This window comes from Marmota flaviventris, chromosome 8, assembly GCF_047511675.1.
Source record: "Marmota flaviventris isolate mMarFla1 chromosome 8, mMarFla1.hap1, whole genome shotgun sequence".
Lineage (NCBI taxonomy): Eukaryota > Metazoa > Chordata > Mammalia > Rodentia > Sciuridae > Marmota > Marmota flaviventris.
This window is the reverse complement of record NC_092505.1, coordinates 54,042,421-54,062,327: the sequence shown is the minus strand read 5'-3', so window position 1 is coordinate 54,062,327 and position 19,907 is coordinate 54,042,421. Positions and strand designations below refer to the sequence as shown.

At 38.1% G+C, this 19,907-nt stretch overlaps 1 long non-coding RNA gene across 1 annotated transcript; it reads left to right on the top strand.

The window, feature by feature from the left end:
* The first annotated feature begins 14,040 nt into the window (after positions 1–14,040).
* Positions 14,041–19,638, top strand: LOC139706714 (uncharacterized). The gene is made up of 2 exons (XR_011708343.1): positions 14,041–14,782; positions 17,965–19,638. It is a non-coding gene; the product is annotated as an uncharacterized lncRNA (long non-coding RNA).
* The last annotated feature ends 269 nt before the right edge of the window (positions 19,639–19,907 follow it).

Here is a 19,907-nt window from a genome sequence, read left to right as displayed (position 1 = left end):
CAGGGATGCCCTCTCTCTCCACTTCTGTTCAACATAGTTCTCGAAACACTGGCCAGAGCAATTAGACAGACGAAAGAAATTAAAGGCATAAAAATAGGAAAAGAAGAACTTAAATTATCACTATTTGCAGATGATATGATTCTATACCTAGCAGACCCAAAAGGCTCTACAAAGAAACTATTAGAGCTAATAAATGAATTCAGCAAAGTGGCAGGATATAAAATCAACACGCATAAATCAAAGGCATTCCTGTATATCAGCGACAAATCCTCTGAAATGGAAATGAGGACAACCACTCCATTCACAATATCTTCAAAAAAAATAAAATACTTGGGAATCAACCTAACAAAAGAGGTAAAAGACTTATACAATGAAAACTACAGAACCCTAAAGAGAGAAATAGAAGAAGATCTTAGAAGATGGAAAAATATACCCTGTTCATGGATAGGCAGAACTAACATCATCGAAATGGCGATATTACCAAAAGTTCTCTATAGGATTAATGCAATGCCAATCAAAATCCCAACGACATTTCTTGTAGAAATAGAGAAAGCAATCATGAAATTCATATGGAAAAATAAAAGACCTAGAATAGCAAAAACAATGCTAAGCAGGAAGTGTGAATCAGGCGGTATAGCGATACCAGACTTCAAACTATACTACAGAGCAATAGTAACAAAAACAGCATGGTACTGGTACCAAAACAGGCGGGTTGACAAATGGTACAGAATAGAGGACACAGAAACCAATCCACAAAACTACAACTATCTTATATTTGATAAAGGGGCTAAAAGCATGCAATGGAGGAAGGATAGCATCTTCAACAAATGGTGCTGGGAAAACTGGAAATCCATATGCAACAAAATGAAACTGAATCCATTTCTCTCGCCATGCACAAAAGTTAATTCAAAATGGATCAAGGAGCTTGATATCAAATCAGAGACACGCCGTCTGATAGAAGAAAAAGTTGGCTACGATCTACATTCGGTGGGGTCGGGCTCCAAATTCCTCAATAGGACACCCATAGCACAAAAGTTAATAACTAGAATCAACAAATGGGACTTACTCAAACTAAAAAGTTTTTTCTCAGCAAAAGAAACAATAAGAGAGGTAAATAGGGAGCCTACACCCTGGGAACAAATCTTTACTCCTCACACTTCAGATAGAGCCCTAATATCCAGAGTATACAAAGAACTCAAAAAATTAGACAATAAGAGAACAAACAACCCAATCAACAAATGGGCCAAGGACCTGAACAGACACTTCTCAGAGGAGGACATACAGTCAATCAACAAGTACATGAAAAAATGCTCACCATCTCTAGCTGTCAGAGAAATGCAAATCAAAACCACCCTAAGATACCATCTCACTCCAGTAAGATTGGCAGCCATTATGTGTTGAGAGCCACAGCCGAAGGGGCCCCAGCAAACTTCCAGCTGCCAGCAATCTAGCTGCCGGCTGATGATTGGCTCACAGCGGCCCCAGCAACATCTAGCTGATTGGCTCCTCGGCCCCAGCAACATCTAGCTGATTGGCTCCTCTGCGGTGATGCTCATTGGACTGTTTCCCTGCCCTTTCAGACCACGGAGCTGCTCATTGGGGGACTTTTTGGCTCTGCCCACGTGACCCAGCCAATCGGCCTCAAGAGCAGGAGGATTGTGGGAGGTGGAGAGAAGCTTGTGGGGGGAGAGACAGGCTTGTGGAAAGCCGGTGGTGGCAGTTGAGGCTCTGAGGGGTTTTTCCTGAGAGGCTGTTTGTTTGGCGTGTTTGGTTCTAAAAATAAAGTTAGTTTCTTTTGACAAGTGGCTCCTGATTGTGCCCAGCCAGACTGCGGCATTTGGTGGCCCGTACGGGGAGCGACTGAGGGTAAGTGAAACTGCTCGCCCCTGAGGGCAGGGCGAGAGGATGGGTAGCCATTTTAAGATTCTTCTTTTGTTATTTTGTTTCACTTTTGTTTTAAGTTGCCTGTCCCTGGAGATGAGTGAGACGGAAGAAAAACCGCTCACATCTGAGGAAAAACTATTTACGTCTGAGGAACAGATAGGGAGAAAGGACGGATGCACATGTCAGGAGGATAGAAAGGCTATAATGACTTTTTGTTGTTCCCTTTTTATCTCATTCTGTCTCGGTTTTGTTTGGCGTCATCTTGTTGGGTTGTATTATAGTAGAAATACGGGATCAGAAATTAGTAAAAAACAAACTGAAAGAGTGTTAAGTAAATTGTTAGAGGAAGGAGGCATCTCAGTAAAATCAAGAACAGTCAGGGCATACGTTGATATAATACAAAAATGTAGCCCATGGCTTTTTAAGGAGGAGTTGTTAAATATATCACAATGGAACCATCATGGTGAAGATTTAAAAAGAATAGAAAAGAAAAGCCCAGGGACTCTGCCAGTTGGCACATTGCCATTGTGGACGTTCGTATCTTGTTTGCTTAGTCCAAAGCCTTCAGTTCAGACAATGGTAGAGGAAGGAGAAGACATAATGATTCAAGTAAAAGAGAAGGTCTCTCAAGTTAGTCAGACAGAGGAAAAGATTCAAGTAAAAGAGAAGGCCTCTCAAGTTAGTCAGACAGAGAAAGAAAGTGTAAAACAGAAAAAGCCATCAGGGGGAAAGTTACAACAGGAGATTGCTACTAACACCTTTCTATCACCAGAGGGTGTAAGTGTCCAACCAACAGCACCACCTCTACAGGAGACTGCTACTAACACCTTTCTATCACCAGAGGACGTAAGTGTCCAACTAACAAGGCCACCTCCATATGCTGGGAGGTCCCCAACCCCCGCAGTTGATAGTTGGGATCCTGAGACAAGATCTCAAATATTAACATGCCCTGTATTTGAGGCAGGAGGGCAGCGATTTTACCAAGTTTTAAATTTCAAAACAGTGAAGCAGCTAAAAGAGGCTGTAACAACCTATGGTCCTCAAGCACCCTTCACTGTAAGCTTGGTCGAATCCATTAACAACTTGAACATGACGCCAGCAGATTGGGCTAATATGTGTAAAGCTGTGCTAAATGGAGGACAATACCTGTTATGGAAGGTTGCCAATGAGGAATTTTGCAAGGAGACGGCTAGGCGAAATGCAGCAGCTGGTTATCCTCAGAGAAATCTAGATATGTTGTTAGGAAAGGGACCTTATGAGGATCAGCAGCAACAAATGGCATATGATCCTGGCGTATACGCACAAATTGCTGCAGATGCAATTAAGGCATGGAAGACTTTACAAGGACATGGAGGTTTACAAGGTCAATTATCTAAGGTAATACAAGGAGCTAATGAACCTTATGCTGAATTTGTAGATAGGCTTATTCAAACAGCTACCAGAGTTTTTGGGAATACAGAACAAGCAATGCCATTACTAAAACACCTGGCTTATGAGCAAGCGAATCGTTGGTGCAGAGATATCATTAGACCATGGAAACATGAAGATTTAAACACATATATTAAATTATGTAGAGACATTAATGAACAAGAGCAAGTCGTGGCAGCTGCAGTAAAACAGGCTTTAGATGCCAGAGACATTAATGAACAAGGGCAAATTGTGGCAGCTGCAGTAAAACAGGCTTTAGATGCCAGGCCAAGAACATGCTACAATTGTGAACAAACAGGACATTTTAAAAGGAATTGCCCCATTGGAGGAGGGTTTAACAAAACTAGGTATCCAAGGAGTAGAATACCAGGTATTTGCCCACGATGCCGTAGAGGGAGACATTGGGCTAATGAATGCCGTTCTCAAACCACCATAGAGGGTACTCCATTATCAAAAAATGAACAAGGACCAGGTGTTTATCCACGATATCGTGGAGAAAGGCATCAGGCTCCATTGCCAAAAAATGGACAAGGGGGCCCAATGCTCCGGGGCCCAAAACCACAAATATACGGAGCACTGGAGGAACCCAGCAACCCCATCAGGGTAGTGCCCAGGACACATTGTCCATCAGATCCCTCATCAGACAAACCAGAGGGAGCGCAGGGTTGGACATCTGCGCCTCCGCCAGAGCAGTACTAACTCCAGAGATGGGAGTTCAAATCATTCCCACAGGGGTGAAAGGACCTCTTCCCAAAGGAACAGTAGGCTTATTATTGGGACGCAGCTCTTCTACTCTAAAAGGACTTATGATAAGTCCTGGGGTAATTGATCCCGATTATGAAGGTGAAATAAAAATTATAGCCAGTTCTCCAAAGGGTATATCAGTAATTTCACCAGGAGATAGAATAGCACAGTTACTAATAATACCCAGCCTACATGATAAATTTTCCAGTCGTACTGTAGAAAGAGGTTCCAAGGGATTAGGTTCCACAGGTGTAGATTGGGCTATGCTTTCTTTAAATTTAGATTCTCGCCCCATGCTAAAACTAAATATTCAAGGACATGAATTTAATGGGCTACTGGATACAGGTGCAGACCTTAGCATCATCTCTCGTCAAGAATGGCCAAAACATTGGCCATTACAACAAGCCACTCAAACGCTTCGAGGCCTAGGAGTGGCGACTAATCCCCATAGAAGTGCAATGGTATTAGATTGGAAGGATCCTGAAGGATGTGAAGGAACTATACAGCCATATGTATTGGATCATCTTCCCGTAAATTTATGGGGACGAGATGTCCTAGATCAATTAGGTTTGACATTAACAAATAACATCAACCAAAATGCACCCACTATTATGACTAGACAAGGTTTTAGGAAAGGAAAAAGATTAGAAAAACAAGAACAAGGTATAGCAGCACCAATACAAATAGATCAAGGAACAGACAGACATGGGTTGGATTTTCAGAAAGGGCCACTGAGACAATAAAAATTACTTGGAAATCAGAAAGACCAGTATGGGTTCCTCAGTGGCCCCTGACTAAAGAAAAGATACAAGCAGCCCATGACCTGGTCAAACAACAATTAGCAGAAGGACATATACAACCTTCTGTATCTCCCCATAATACTCCCATTTTTGTCATCAAAAAGAAATCTGGTAAATGGAGATTATTGCAAGATTTAAGAGCCATTAATAATGAGATGGTTATTATGGGACCTGCTCAATCAGGGATTCCTCAGTTGTCTGCTTTGCCAAAAACCTGGTATGTTTTAGTTATAGATATTAAAGATTGTTTTTTTTTCAATTCCAATTCATCCTGAGGATAGTCCACGTTTTGCATTTACTATCCCTGCACTGAATCATGAAGGTCCTGATCAGAGATATGAATGGAAAGTACTCCCTCAAGGGATGGTTAACAGCCCAACTATGTGTCAAATTTATGTTAACAAAGCAATCCAGCCACTTAGAAATCAAAATTCTGAACTACAAATATTTCACTATATGGATGATGTATTATTAGCACACAAAGATAAAAACACATTGCTAGAATGTTATGCCACACTTACAAACTTATTAAAAAATTATAATCTAGAGATAGCAATAGATAAAGTACAATTAAATTTTCCAATTAATTATTTAGGAGTTCTATTATCCTCAACCATGGTCCGTCCACCAAAAATTCAAATACGAGTAGATCAACTCAAATCACTTAATGACTTTCAAAAGTTATTAGGAGACATAAATTGGATAAGGCCTTATTTAGGTATACCAACAGGAGAGTTGGGACCTTTATTTGATATCCTAAAAGGTCCATCAGATCCAAATTCACCCCGAATGTTAACGCCTGAAGCAAGAAAGGCATTAAAAATCATTGAAACATATATGGAAAATATGCATTTGGATAGAATTGATATAAGTTTGCCTTTATTATTTATTGTACTACCAACAAAAAATATTCCTACAGGAGTATTTTGGCAAGAAGGTCCATTATTATGGATACATTTATCTTATTCTCCTAACACTATTCTTACTAGGTATCCTGAGGCTGTAGGACAATTAATACTCAAAGGAATAAAAGCAGCAAAGGGAGTGTTTGGAATTTCTCCCAATAAAATTATTACTCCATATACTATGAATCAAATTGATGAGTTAGCTAATGAGTTAAATACTTGGGCAATAATCATGTGCAAATCTAATGTTTCATTTGATAACCACTTACCATCTAATCCTTTATTGTCTTTTTGGTCATTGCATCCTGTAATTTTTCCAAAAATGACAAGAAAAACACCTATCATGAATGCTCCAAATATATTCACTGATGGGTCAAATAATGGTACAGCAGCAGTAGTTACCCCTGATCAAACTTTTACATTTTTAGTACCCAAACAATCAGCTCAAAAGGTAGAGCTTAATGCAGTTTTACAAGCTTTTGTGATGTTTAAAGATTCTGTATTTAATTTATTTTCTGATAGTCAGTATGTAGTTAATGCTATAGTATCTCTTGAAGATGCTGGTAGGATTTCCCCTTCTTCTACTGTTTTCTCTTTGCTTTCCACTATACAAAGTCTAATCTGGGACAGAAAAGATCCATTCTTTATAGGACATATCAGGGCACATACAGGATTGCCTGGAGCCCTTAGTTTGGGCAATGATTTAGCAGATAAAACTACACATGACATACATATTTTCTCTACACTAGAAGAAGCTATCAATTTTCATAAAAAGTTCCATGTCAATGCTAATACTTTACAAAAGCGTTTTAAAATAACTAAGGAACAAGCTAGACAAATAATAAAACAATGTCAAAATTGTGTGACCTTTTTACCACAAGTTAATCTTGGAGTCAATCCTAGAGGATTGATACCTAACCATATTTGGCAGATGGACGTCACACACTTGCCAGAATTTGGAAAATTAAAATATTTGCATGTTACAGTTGATACTTCTTCTGGATTTTTGATGGGCTCCCTTCATGCCGGAGAAAAAACTAAAGATGTTATAGCTCATTGCTTACAAAATTTTGCCACTGTGGGTGTTCCAAAACAGTTAAAAACAGATAATGCCCCTGGTTATACTTCTACCTCTTTTAAACAATTTTGCTCAACATTTGGCATTACTCATATAACAGGAATCCCATACAATCCACAGGGACAAGGCATAGTTGAAAGAGCTCATCAAACTATTAAAATGTACTTATTAAAGCAAAAAGAAGGAATTGGGAAGGGGTATATATTCCCCAAAGATAAACTTAAAATAACCCTTTTTACTCTAAACTTTTTAAATTTGGATTCATCAGGACTTAGTGCTGCGGAAAGGCATATGTGTCCAAAAAATGTACATAAGCCCAAGGTACTTTGGAAGGATATTCTAACAGGACAATGGAAAGGTCCTGACCCAGTAATTGTCTGGAGTCGGGGGTCTGTTTGTGTGTTTCCACAGGGAGAACAGCAGCCGATTTGGATTCCAGAGAGATTAACCAAGGTCCTGACCCAGTGATTGTCTGGAGTCGGGGGTCTGTTTATGTGTTTCCACAGGGAGAACAGCAGCCGATTTGGATTCCAGAAAGATTAACTAAAGCGATTTCTACAGACCAAAAAGAAGATGATTTGGCTCAAATCCATAACAACTGATATCCAAAACTCCAGTTTGGCTATTCTTACATCTGCAACAGAACCAGGATGCTTTTTTCAATATCTATTTTATTATTGCCCTTTGCCATATCATGAAGTTCTATTTTGTTTTTTGAGCTCATACAGACCTAGGTTAATGTTTTGCTGATCAGTTCTATTTTTTGACTATAGAGTTTTTAAACATTGCAATGGAGATTTCACCTGTAAAAAGTTATAAGGCCTTTACTATAATGTTATGTGTTGTATGTATTATGTTATGTGTGCACACTTGTGTTTTGTGTTATATGTTTGAATGTCCATATATCATATATGATGAGCGCTCATGATAATATGGATCCAAATATTTTTTTTTGTTTCACGTGATTTATATGGTTTAATTTAAATTGGGTAAACAACTGTTGAGGATTGTTTTAATATGTAAACAAAAAAGAAGGTTAACAGATCTGTTTGTTTACTTTCACCTTTCCTTTTCATTATATTTAATAATTCTCTTAAAGATAATGTAAATTGTTAAGAAAATTGTTTTCTTTTAGTGCCTTCTGTAATGTTACATAATTTTTTCTTTAGCCATTATTGCCAGAATTCCTATCTTCATCCCAGTGCCGGTGAAGACAATGTAAACTGTTAAGAAAATTGTTTTCTTTTAGTGCCTTCTGTAATGTTACATAATTTTTTCTTTAGCCATTATTGCCAGAATTCCTATCTTCATCCCAGTGCCGGTGAAGACAATGTAAACTGTTAAGAAAATTGTTTTCTTTTAGTGCCTTCTGTAATGTTACATAATTTTTTCTTTAGCCATTATTGCCAGAATTCCTATCTTCATCCCAGTGCCGGTGAAGACAATGTAAACTGTTAAGAAAATTGTTTTCTTTTAGTGCCTTCTGTAATGTTACATAATTTTTTCTTTAGCCATTATTGCCAGAATTCCTATCTTCATCCCAGTGCTGGTGAAGTCAAAGATAAAACCAATCTACACCTTCTACAATAGCCATCACTGAACTGCTTGCAGAACTTGCCTGGACACATTGTGAGCTCACCTGTATGCATTTTGAACTATCTGTTGGTGCAGCGACTTGTGGTAGTGTTGGGGTATTTTTGCTGATGATGTCACCGGTGGTACAATTTTTCAAAGGAGCCCTCAATTGGCTTAATGTCATGGCATTTTGCATCCTCCTCTACTAGTGATGGTCTAAAATTTGGGGGCCAACAGAGGTGAGGCAAAGAACCTCACCCCCCCACTGGTGCAAAGGCCTATCCACAAGTATAGCTGTATGCTGGACCGGTAGTCAGTGACGGGTATGATCCAATTGCAGTGGTACCAACCTAAGACAGGAGGCTGACGCCTAGAGGTCAGTTCATCCGATGACGGGTAAGGACCATATGTTGAATTGGACTGCCTAACAGGCACGGTCCCTAAGCCACATGCTTGTTGTTTAAACAGAGAGGGGGAGATGTTGAGAGCCACAGGCGAAGGGGCCCCAGCAAACTTCCAGCTGCCAGCAATCTAGCTGCCGGCTGATGATTGGCTCACAGCGGCCCCAGCAACATCTAGCTGATTGGCTCCTCGGCCCCAGCAACATCTAGCTGATTGGCTCCTCTGCGGTGATGCTCATTGGACTGTTTCCCTGCCCTTTCAGACCACGGAGCTGCTCATTGGGGGACTTTTTGGCTCTGCCCACGTGACCCAGCCAATCGGCCTCAAGAGCAGGAGGATTGTGGGAGGTGGAGAGAAGCTTGTGGGGGGAGAGACAGGCTTGTGGAAAGCCGGTGGTGGCAGTTGAGGCTCTGAGGGGTTTTTCCTGAGAGGCTGTTTGTTTGGCGTGTTTGGTTCTAAAAATAAAGTTAGTTTCTTTTGACAAGTGGCTCCTGATTGTGCCCAGCCAGACTGCGGCAATTATGAAGTCAAACAACAACAAGTGCTGGCGAGGATGTGGGGAAAAGGGTACACTTGTACATTGCTGGTGGGACTGCAGATTGGTGCAGCCAATTTGGAAAGCAGTATGGAGATTTCTTGGAAAGCTGGGAATGGAGCCACCATTTGACCCAGCTATTCCCCTTCTTGGTCTATTCCCTAAAGACCTAAAAAGAGCATGCTACAGGGACACTGCTACATCGATGTTCATAGCAGCACAATTCACAATAGCAAGACTGTGGAACCAACCTAGATGCCCTTCAATAGATGAATGGATGAAAAAAATGTGGCATTTATACACAATGGAGTATGACTCTGCATTAAAAAATGACAAAATCATAGAATTTGCAGGGAAATGGATGGCATTAGAGCAGATTATGCTAAGTGAAGCTAGCCAATCCCTAAAAAACAAATGCCAAATGTCTTCTTTGATATAAGGAGAGTAACTAAGATCAGAGTAGGGATGAAGAGCAGGAGAAGAAGATTAACATTTAACAGGGATGAGAGGTGGGAGGGAAAGGGAGAGAGAAGGGAAATTGCATGGAAATGGAAGGAGACCTTCAGGGTTATACAGTGGAGGGGGTAGACAGAGAGGAGGGGAGGGGAGGGGAGAGGTGGGGAGGGGGGAGGGAGGAGGATGGGAAAGGCAGTGGAGCACAACAGACACTAGTATGGCAATATGTAAATCAATGGATGTGTAACTGATGTGATTCTGCAATCTGTGTATGGGGTGAAGGTGGGAGTTCATAACCCACTTGAATCAAAGTGTGGAATACGATATGTCAAGAAATTTGTAATGTTTTGAACAACCAACAATAAAAAATTAAAAAAAAAATAGATGGGGCTGGGGATGTGGCTCAAGTGGTAGCGCGCTTGCCTGGCATGCGTGAAGCCCAGGTTCGATCCTCAGCACCACATACAAACAAGGATGTTGTGTCTGCTGAAAACTAAAACAAATAAATAAATATTAAAATTCAAAAAAAAAAATAGAGGGGCTGGGGATGTGGCTCAAGTGGTAGCGCGCTTGCCTGGCATGCGTGAAGCCCAGGTTCGATCCTCAGCACCACATACAAACAAAGATGTTGTGCCCGCTGAAAACTAAAATAAATAAATAAATATTAACAAATTCTCTCTCACTCCTTCTCTCTCTCTCTCTCTCTCTCTCTCTCTGTCTCTCACTCTCTCTTAAAAAAAAAAAAATTAAAAATAGAGCTCAGTTGGTAGAGTGCTTGCCTTGCATGGACAAGGCCCTGGGTTCAATCCCCAGCACCATAAAACAACAACAACAACAAAAACCTACCCTATGGTCCAGCCAATCTGTGGATGGATGGATACAGAAAATGTGGTTTAGAAATATAAGGGGATACTCTTTAGTCTTTAAAAAAAATAAGGATATCCTGTCATTTATGACAAATGAATGAGGCCAAAGGACATTTTATTGGGGGAAATAGCCACGCACAGGGCAACAATCACATGATCTCACCTACATGTGGAATCTATAAAAGTTGAACTCATAGAAACAGAGAGCAGAACGGTGACTGCCAGGGGCCCAGGAGTGGCTGGGCAGGGGATGGGGAAGATGCTTCTGCCACAAATATTCAACTCTGATGTTGCAGCATGAAAACAACAGACACAAATAGATAATAAGTAAACAGTTGGATCTTGTTATGTTAAGTTAAAAATTTATGTACTAAAAGGCCAGAGTTTAACCCTTGGGTTGGTTTTCATTTTAATTTTTCTTTCTTAAACATTTAATGCTATATATTTTCCTCTAAGGACTGTTTTATTTATTTTATTTATATTCTACAAGTTTTGATGTTTTCATTTTGAAATATTTTCTGGTTTCCCTCATGAGTGATTGATAGACTGATTTTTTGCAGTGCTGGGGATTGATTCTAGGGCCTTACATACTTTAGGCAAGTCCTCTACACTGAGCTATATCCCCAGGTCCTTTTTTTAAAAAAATTTTTTTTGACTTATGAAATTATTTTAAAATATTATTGATAATTTCCAAATACTTGGAGGTTTTCCAGAAATCTTTTCATTATTCATTTCTAAGTTAATTTCATTTTGGTCAAAGAATGTTGTTTTAGTCAGCTATTTCACCACTATAACTAACACAGTTGTAGCAGAGGAAATGTTTATATGAGGGCTCACAGTTTCAGAGGTCTTAGTCCATAGAAGGCCAGTTTCATTCTTCAAGGCTCAAGGTGAGGCTGAACATCATGGCAGAATAGTGTGGCAGAGGGAAGCAGCTCACATGATTAGGAAGTAGAGAGGACCCTACTTGCCAGATACAAATATATACCCTAAAGACATGCCCCCAATTCCCACCTCCTCCGTCCACACCCTAGCCCTTCAGTTTACCACTCAGTGAATCCCTATCAAGGGATTAATTAATCACTGATTGAGTTAAGATTCTCACAACATAGTAATTTTTCCACTGAACCTTCTTGCATTGTCTTACATGTGAGCTTTGGGGGATATCTCACATCCAAACCATAACAAATGTACTTTGTATGATTTAATACTTTAAATTTGTTTTTAATCCTTTAGATTTTTTTTTAAGTATCTTTATTTATTTTTATGTGGTGCTGAGGATCGAACCTGCACATCCTAGGCAAGCACTCTACCACTAAGCCATAACCCCCAGCCCCTTAGATTTGTTTTATGACCCTGAATGTTTTCTATCTTGGTAACAGTTTCATGTGTACTTGACACAAATGTGCTTTCTGTTGATATTGGGTGAGTGTCCTATTAATGTTACTTAGGTCAAGCAAATTTGCAGTAATTTTCATGTTCTCTATATCCTTACTGTAATTTATTCTATCAACTGAGATCAGTTATTGGAATTCCAATTATTATTAAATATTTTTCCTTGCAGTTCTGCAAGTTACAACCCTGTTGTTAGGGGTATACACATTGATAATTGGTTTGTATTCTTGATGTATTGATCCTTGATCATTATAAAATGTTCTTCTGTCAGTAGTAGTCCTTACTTTGAAATGTACTTTGACATTAAAATTTCCACATTTTTTTAAAAAACACAACTTTATATATAAAGATATGTATTTCCACATTTTTTAAAAACACAACTTCATATATAAAGATATGTTTTATAAATTTATTAACCTGTTTCATTATAGATTCAACTGTATTGGTAACTTTCCTGGGTGTTACAATCATTACCATAATCATTTTTATAATCTTTTCCTCCTACCTTAAGGTACTTCTCATCCATTTACAGTTAACTTCATTCTTATCCCCAGATCCATGTAATCACTAATCTACTTTCTATCTCTGTAAATTTGTGTTTTCTATATATTTTCTATAAATAGAATCCTATAATCAGTATGCCATCTATTATGCTCTGCCTTCTTTCTTTAGCGTAATATTTTTGAGGGTTATCTGTGATGTAAAGCATGTATCAGTTCACTCCTTTTTATTGCTAAACTATGTGTATCCCATTGTGTGGATATATTATCTTTTACATATCTATTCAGCAGTTGATAGACATTTCCAGTTTTAAGCTGTGATGAATAATATTGTTGTGAAAACTTTGTACAAATTTGTGTGAATACACTTTGTTTTCTTGGATAAATACTACACGTACAGTTGCTGGGTTGTATGGTAGTTTTATGTTTAAATGTTGGAAAAACTGCCAAACTGTTTTCCAAAATAACTATACCATTTTACATTCCTACCAGCAATGTATTAAGGTTCTAATTTCTCCATATCTATGCTAATAGAGTCTGTATTATTTGGTTTGTTGGGGGGTTGTTTGTTTGTTTGGGTCCTGGGGATTGATCTCAGGGGCACTCATTCACTACTGAGTCACATCCCTAAACCTATTTTGTATTTTATTTAGAGACAGTGTCTCACTGAGTTGCTTACGCCTCACTGTTGCTGAGGCTGGCTTTAAACTTGCAATCCTCCTGGCTCAGCCTCCTGAACCTCTGGGATTACAGGTGTGCGCCACTGCACCGGGCTGTATTATTTCTTATACCCATTCTAGTGGTATGAAATAAAAATGGTTTTAATTTATATTAATGAATGGTATTGACCATATTTTCAAGGGCTTGTTAGCTATCTCTCTTCATTATGAAATGTGTTTATATATATTTTACCCATTTTTTCTATTGAATTGTCTGTCTTCCTTTGGGGTTGTAGGAGATCTGTGTAAATTCTAGATTAAAATTCTTTATTGTATATGTATTCTACAACTTTTTTCCTAGTCTCCTACTCTTCTTTTTTGTATGTGACTGGTGGGTGAGATTGAACCCAGGGGCACTTCATGAGCCACATATTTTGAGACAGGGTCTCTCTAAGTTGCTTAGTATCTCACTAAGTTGTTGAAGCCTCTAAATTTCAATCCTCCTGCCTCACCCGCCTGAGCTGCGGGATTACAGGCATGCACCACTGCATTCAGCATTTTTTTTATTGTGTTTTTTTCAATATAAGTTTTTACTTTTGATAAGGTAGTATTATCATTGGGTTTTATGAATTGTGGTTTTGGTATTGTACCTAAGAAATCTCTTGAAGTCTCAAAGATTTTCTCCTATAAGCTTCTCTTTGGTGTTTTAATGTTAAAAGCCTTACATTGAAGTCTACAATCCTCTTTGAGTTAATTTCTATCAGTGGTGTGATATAAGGATCTAATGAGTTCAGCTGTTTGCATGCATGTCCAGTTGTCCCAGCACCATTTGTTGAACAGACTATTCTTCCCTGAAAGAATTGTTCTGGTATTTTTCATTTGCTTAAGGTTTCAACTTCTCCCTCCCTATGGCCTGTAAATTCTCTAGGCAATAAGTTGAAGCACTCATAGGATTCCCCTCATTAGTTTGCTTCTCTCAAAGACCACTGTGCAACACTGACTTTTGTGCAATACTGAAAACCAGTCCTGTTATTTCATCATGTTCAAAAATACAAATGGGCCAGGCATACTGGTGCACCCCTATAATCTCAGCAGCTCAGGAGGCTAAGGAAGGAGGATTGTAAATTCAAAGCCAACTCCAGCAACTTAGACCACAGTACCAAAAAGAAAGAAAAGAAGAGAGGAAAGAAAGAAAATTATTTTTAATTTTAAAAGAAGCAAAAGCAACCTGAATATCAACCTTAGGGCCATAGTGTCAGTACTGTGGTAATTCATAGGCATAAATTTGCAGATCTGATTTAGCAAATGCAATTTTTAGAAATCATTGTAATTTTGAGGCTATCACCCTATTTAATTATCTTTTAAAAAACAAATGTGAAATATACAGTTTTTGGATTTTAGGCGATTATGGAAAAATGTGACAGACTCTCTGAGGGAATCTGAAATTGATAAGGCCACAGAGCATAAACGAACACTGGAAGAACGGCAGAGGACAGAAGAAAGGCACCGTACTGAAACAGGCACACCTTGGAAAACCAAATATTTTATTAAAGAGGTATGTTCTATAGGAATTCAGGCTAAAATTCATATCTCTGCTTAGAACTTTGGCTTACCAGGCTTTGTTGAATTGCTATCACTTATAAATTTTATTTTATTAATTTGTTTACTAATATGTGGTGCTGAGGATTGAACCCAGGGCCTCACACATGCCAGGCAAGTGCTCTACCACTGAGCCATAACTTATACATTTTATTTTTAAAAATTAATGTCCCTCTACTCTCCCTCTGAGATAAATAGATAGATAGATAGAATAGAGAGATAAAATAGAGAGATATAGATAGATAGATGGATCTTCCATTTTTTCCCCATTTGCTATTAAACACTTCCCATTAGAATCTATTGGTTTTATCTTCTTAAGTGAATGTTTCAAATTTCCTGTATGTAACACAAATAGGTAGTATATATGCTAAGTTTGACCCTAGAATGTACCTTGGATAGTTCATTTGCCTTTTCTAAGCTAAGTTTCCCCAGCTATAAAATGTGAGTAAATAAGCACATTGTAAAGATCAAAAAAGAAAATGTGTACAAGGGCAGGCATTTGAAGGCACAGCCTTTGAGGACATACTGAAAAGAGCTCTGTCCCTTCCTAGGTGAAGTTGGGCAATTCATTTAGCTTCCCATAGCCTCCATTTCTTCATCTATAAAGTGAAGTGATCAGACAGCATGTCTTCTCTTCTAAATCTAACATTCTATAATGTGATTAGCTGACATCTTTTTGGAACAACATGAATTACGATTTATCCACCAGGTGATTTAATTAACAACCTTGTGGTTGCTATTGTGAAGGAGAAATTACTGTGACAGGAAGGAAGACTTTATTCAAGTAGCTCAGTTGGTAGAGCATTTGCCTTACATGTATAAGGCACTGGGTTCAATCCTCAGCACCACATAAAAATAAATAAATAAAATAACGGTATTGGGTATGTCTACAACTAATATATATATATATATATATATATATATATATATATATATATATATATATATATTTAAAGATTAGTGCAGTAGAAGATAGATTGCACTCAGTTTTGAAAACAGTAGTAACAAGTGGGGAATTTGAGTTAGTTGGGGTGAAGGGATGGATGGAAAATTATTAAGAGGTACTTATTTATTTTTGAGAGTGAAGTGGGAAGGCTTAATTGGATATCAAGGGTGGTGTATTTTCAGTAAATTGGTCCTCAGGATTCTTTGCTAAAACTGGGCTCAGTAGGTCAAGGATTGAGGCTTACTCAAGAAGACAACTCAAAGGAGCCTGACTAGTTTGGTTAAGGAAGGAATCCTTGTCACATGAGCCAAATAATTGCCATCCTTAAATGATTTTTTGGAAGAAGGTAAATAGAGTAAATACATAAAAAATATTTTTAAAAATACAAATAAATTGACAGGTGGCCCTGGGAGGTGATCAGTCTCTCATTCTGTCCTTAGGGACAGGCCTTTCTGTAATCCTGGGTCCCGGGACCTTACCTTTTCCAGAGACTACACAGGAATTTTGTCCCACTCTCCAGAGAGTCTGGGTGCTGGAAGCTGCTCTATCCAGCGCAGGCTCTCTAGGTGAAGGAGATCCCAGAATTCTCTGGTGGAGCCGTCCTGTTTGGTCTTAGGGGCACAACAGACTTCAGCGTGAACCACCCGCCACACAGGTCTCTCAAGACCAGCACCGTCATCACGTTCTGGCCAATACACCAGAAATATTAGTAGTTAGATCCTAGGAAAGTTCTTTACAATCCAAAAGGCAGAGTCTCGATGAGTTGCTTAGGACCTCATTGAGTTGCTGATGCTGACCTTGAACTCATGATCATCCGGTGGCAGCCTCTGGAGCTGCTGGGGTTACAGGTGTGTTCCACCATGCTCAACCTTAAACACAGTTTTTCAGGGTGATTTTTTGGTAGCTGAGACCACTGTGAAGCAACAGCACTTTGTACTCACATAGTTTATCATGAATTTTGCACTGCAGATCACCTTGCAGTTGCTTTCATTTGTTACTAAAATCATCCTTTGTGACTTATGAAGTTCATCTAATTCCTAGCATGATGGGACATGCCAGATTTCTCTTACTCCTTCTTTTATTTTAATAACAAACATTTCACATAATTTATTAAATGGTTGTTTGTTTTCTGTATCTCAGACAAATGTAAGCTTCCAGAGGACAGAAATGTGTTGTCCATTTTTGTTCTCTGTTGAATCCAAAGCACCTACAGCAATACCTGGAACTATAAATATTTGTTGTTGCAATTAATTGGTAGAACACACAAAGGATATGAGAAAGATTCCTAAGGGCCAGGATGGAGTTGCGTATCTCAGAGTAACCATGTATCATAAAGTATTTTTGTGGAATAAGTGCCCCTAGCTCCAAATCAAAGTATTATTTTTACTACATTAAGGAAAATTTATTTTTCACTTCCTAATTTGTAAATGTTTGTATTTTGGATTCTATTACTTTCTGTTTGTAGAATACTGCCTCAGCCCTCTCCCATGAGCAGTTTGAAACTAGTCTTACTTCGTAAATAAAATTGAGTTGGCTCCTATTAAAATAAATAAATAAATACAAATAAATTGAAGGACACACAGGGGTATAGACATAGGTTCACATCTGACTCTGCCTAGTCCTATAAACAATGAACTATGATCTTCGCTACCCTGATCTTAACTCTGCTAAGTTCTTACCCAGTGAGCCAAAGCATACATTCACTATAGCTCTTCTTTCTTCACTTTACTCTTCTCCCATTTTTAGTTCACTCTTTGACTCTGTCTCCTTCCAGTATCCTATTCATAGGACCCCAAAAAGTCAGAAAGAACCAAAAAACAACATTTGGGTAGTATAGATGCCAGATAGGAAAACAGCTAATACCTTCATGACATTTCTTTGTGATCCACCAGTGGCCCATAATTGAGAGAGCCTCAATCTGTAGGATGTTGGCAAAAATGGCAGAATTGCTGCACATGACTCCTAAAAAAAAAAAAAAATTGTCCATAGGTCACAACCTAGGTTCTCCTGTACTAGATCTCACACAATTCTAGCTAAACTGACATCTTAAGCACAGACGCTTTATTACTTCACAAAACGTTGTCTTATTAAATGAGAAAATAGAACTCCATTTCAGTGACGATGTAGTTCTAGTTTTGGTTTTAATTTTGAAAATATTAGCTGAATTGTTCTTCCCCTTCTCCTTATTTCAGGGAGATGGCTGGGTTTATCACAAACCCCTTTGGAAGGTAATTTCAACAGCACAAGCAGCAGAGTGACACATGCTCTCTTAAGACTTGACCAAATGAGGTTCTTCTCTGTTTACCCTCAACCTTCCCGGACTGGATTCATTGCACTGAGTGACCTGCTTCCTGATTGCACAGATGGAAACTAACTGAACATGAATATGCCTACTTGGGCACTATTATACTGCAGCAAGACCAAAGTGTTAAAGAAACACGAGGGACCTCTCACCAACCTGTTCATGTGATGTGAGCAATACCATCTTAAAACCTTTTACCTGAATTTTAGATGATTAATCTTTCATCTAGTTCCTGGTCCTTAAAGCTGTTTGAATACCTATTTTTGCATAGGGGCAGCGGATACACACAACAGTGAGGACTCAGTGACTTTGATTTCTTTATAGTGAAAAGTGAAGTGTCTTCCAGAGTTTGTGTTTTGCTTTCTATCCATAACTGAAGTATTTACTACTCTTATAAACCAACCAAGAGGAGGAAGAACATGACCCAGAAGTGGATTCAGCCATTGTGCCTGAAATCAGTGTTATTTAAAAAAAAAAAAATCACCAGATTGTAGTAACAAGGCATTCTTTTTCTTCAAAAAGACTGTGTGCCTGTGTCTGAGGAACTTATCCTTTATCCACCTCTGTTGGAACTCTTTTAAAAAGAATATTTATAAATTGATTAGAATTATAACCATGGAGAATTTTTTCTTCTGAGCATTTTAATATACTTGAAAACAACCTTGACTTGAAAAATTTCAGAACATTTTTCAATATCTAGTTTTATTAAATATTACACTTGAGAGACAATTTTTTAAATGTGTTCATGTCAATATGATGAGATTTTGGCCTTTTAAGAACTAAGGCATTAAAGAAAATAGCAAATATTGAAAAATAAAACTGTTACTTTTTTCCTTATCTTTTTTTCATTTGTAGGTTAATATTCAGTATTATGTACTATCCCTCTGAATAAGTTTGCTTATCTTACCTCTGTTCATTCAAAAGTTAAAACAAATGACTATTTGTATTTGTCAGTAATTCAGTTATACATGTATATGTGACTGAACACATGGAATGTATGGTTTTATTTTATTTTCAAGTAAACTTAAATGCTGAGGAAAGTATGAAATAAAAAGATATCAGGAAGTTGTATTCAGGTACAAATCTTTTTTAAAATCAGTATTTTATTGAGGTTGAAGAATTGCTGGCAATTAAAAGAATAGCTCTAATTATGGTTTTCATCATTCAGTCAAGTATTTATTGAGTACCTGCTTATGGTGCTCAGCACTTGTTACTGCAAGCTACCTTAATTTTCCAAGAGTGGTGCCTTACTCTGTTTCTTCTGATGTGGTCTTCCAATCAGTGTGCATAATATGTACCTGTTATTCATCAGCCATGGTAGATGGCTGTGTCTGTTGCATCATCATAAGAAGTTTAATAAGCTTTGTGCTCTGATAAATTGTGTTCTGTTGGAGAGGTGATAGTAGGATGAAAATTACAAAACAATTTTTTCAACAAATTGTAAATTGTACACCATTTTAATGATTCCCTTTCATTTTTGCTGTGAAATGCACTGAAAACTCTCAAAGTGAGCTACAGTTCATGTGTTGAGAAAATTGAAAAATAATAAAAAAGTAGAGAGCAATGATGCATTTGTCTGTTTTATGAATAGAAAGAAAAGGGAAATTTTATTTAGTAGAATTATTGCCCTGCTCATCGGGGAACCATCAGTTTTTCTCTTTAAATCCTTACCTTCAGGAATCTCCAACTTAGCGAGTAATTTAATGAAAAATTAAAATGTTTAGCCGATTTGCTTATGTCTATTCCTAGTAGCTCAGGAGGCTGAGGCAGAAGGATCACAAGTTTGAAGTGAGCCTCACTTGGCAACTTAGTGAGACCCTATATAAAAAACTA